The sequence below is a fragment of the Pteronotus mesoamericanus genome, unplaced genomic scaffold, assembly GCF_021234165.1.
Source record: "Pteronotus mesoamericanus isolate MK-2021 breed Mesoamerican mustached bat unplaced genomic scaffold, CSHL_Meso_final contig_82, whole genome shotgun sequence".
In the NCBI taxonomy this organism is placed as follows: Eukaryota; Metazoa; Chordata; class Mammalia; order Chiroptera; family Mormoopidae; genus Pteronotus; species Pteronotus mesoamericanus.
The window spans coordinates 15,703,892-15,705,463 of record NW_026555265.1 but is presented as its reverse complement, the minus strand read 5'-3'; the positions used below and the strand labels follow the sequence as shown (position 1 = coordinate 15,705,463).

The 1,572-nt window shown below is 48.9% G+C and overlaps 1 pseudogene; it reads right to left on the bottom strand.

The window, feature by feature from the left end:
- Positions 1 to 379: 379 nt before the first annotated feature.
- On the bottom strand, positions 380 to 1,245 carry LOC129080009 (40S ribosomal protein S2-like; annotated as a pseudogene).
- Positions 1,246 to 1,572: the final 327 nt, after the last annotated feature.

Genomic DNA, 1,572 nt, shown 5'->3' with positions numbered 1-1,572 from the left:
ATGTATGCCTGATAATCATTCTAAAAATCAGCACGTATTGGAAGCATTTTTGCCTTCCCACCCAGGTAGCGAAGGGAAAAGGTGTAACTCTCTATAAGGAAGTTGTCCAGTCTATGACTTTAGAGTGTAACAAACATTGGTTTGAATCCCCGTTCTACCCTGTATAGCTCTGTGATTTAAAAAGTTACTTCAGCCTTCTGAGACTTACTTGCTTCATCTGTAAAACAGGATAACAATAGTATGAACCTGTGTTATTTGAGGTAGGACTGGCTGTGCTGTTGTTATGAAAAGCCCAAAAATCTTGATGGCTTACTGTAGTAAAAGTTTATTTCTCCTTTAAAAAAACAAGCTTAATTCATTTTGTTTTTCTGGTATAAAATTACGTAGTGATCACAGCTAGAGACTGGGTGCTCTGCACAGAAACCTTGCTATGGGTCTTTACATGATGGTCAGTGAATTCTTGATAGACTTGGTGAACACAGTCTCTTGCCAGAGGTTGGAGGTGAGAGAGCTGTAGGCTTTGGAGATGGCACTAACGGTGGCCTTGGTGAAGTTGTCCAGGGTAGCAGTGCAGCCCCTGGCCAAGATGTAGCAGTCGTCGATGCCAGCCATCAGCAGCAGCTACTTGGGCACAGGGGCTGAGACAATGCCAGTACCTCTGAGGGCAGGGATGAGGGACACCAGCACAGAGCCACAGCAGCCAGTCACTTTGCATGGGATGGTGTGGGCTTGCCAATCTTGTTTCCTCCTGTAGCCTCATGCACAAGGACAATAGAGAGCTTGTCCAGGATGGTGGCCCCACAGATGGCAGTTGCTACCTCCTTGGAGCACTTAACCCCCAGAGTAACATGTCCATTGTAGTCACCAATGGCAATGAATTCCTTGAACTGGGTCCTCTGGCCAGCTTGGGTCTGCTTTTGCCCTGGCATAGCCTTCAAAACCTCATCCTTGAGAAATGTCCCCAAGAAAAAGTCAATGATCTCAAATTCCTGGATGAACAGGAAGAAGAGATAGAGCTCCTCCAGGGACTGGAGCTTCATGTCCATGACCAGGCGGCCCAGCATGGTGATGGGCATCCATTCCTTGCCCTCGGCTTTGAGCTCTGCGACCAGGGCCTTGCTCCAGCCCCAGCCCTGACTCTGGCCCCGATGCTGCTGTCAGCCGTCCACAGAGGCCAACACAGCCTCCCATTCCAGGGCTCCCGGGGCCTCTGTGTTCTCCCACAGCACCGGCGTCATCCGCCATTTGCTGTTTTCTGGAAGAAGAAGTAAAAGCCTATTTCTTGTTCTGTGGGTGGGTGGAAATGGATGGCTCTCCTGAGCAGTTCTCTGAACATCTGGGCTCCTTTCTTTGGGTACAACTTGGAGTCTTTTGCTGGCAGTCGTGTAGGTGAAGAGAGCAAAAAAGAACTGTGGGAGGCTGGCAGGGGGCATATAACTTCTGCCCGTATTCCATCTGCCAGAAATGACCAATTTGACTCCAAGGGAGGCTGGGAAATGATGTATTTGGTAGAATACCCCTGGTTTCAACCACAACCATCTCTTAGAATTGGTGTGAGGACTAAGGAGCAAC